We start from the raw sequence: 210 nt of genomic DNA on the forward strand, positions 1-210 counted from the left end.
TCCCGAACCAGGAACCTCAGCCTAATCCTGCCCGCCACTGGCTGCTGGGGACACCATCCCCCCTCCCAACCCTCCAAACCTTTGGGGTCACCTCTGGGCCTGGCTGAGCCCAGAAATCAGCAGAACCTGGTGGAGGGTGCAGGCAGGGTGCACCCAGCCAGCAGGCAGAGTGCCCACTGAGCCCCGTCCCTCCACAGCCACGGGGATGGC

General features: G+C 66.2%; 1 protein-coding gene across 1 annotated transcript in view; it reads right to left on the minus strand.

The window, feature by feature from the left end:
* The window catches only part of LOC104083608 (ras-related protein Rab-37), a 5,266-nt gene that overhangs the window by 1,392 nt on the left and 3,664 nt on the right, over window positions 1–210 (minus strand). The gene's annotated exons all lie outside the window — the stretch shown is intronic.

Source organism: Fulmarus glacialis, unplaced genomic scaffold, assembly GCF_000690835.1.
Source record: "Fulmarus glacialis isolate BGI_N327 unplaced genomic scaffold, ASM69083v1 scaffold27420, whole genome shotgun sequence".
NCBI classification, from domain to species: domain Eukaryota; kingdom Metazoa; phylum Chordata; class Aves; order Procellariiformes; family Procellariidae; genus Fulmarus; species Fulmarus glacialis.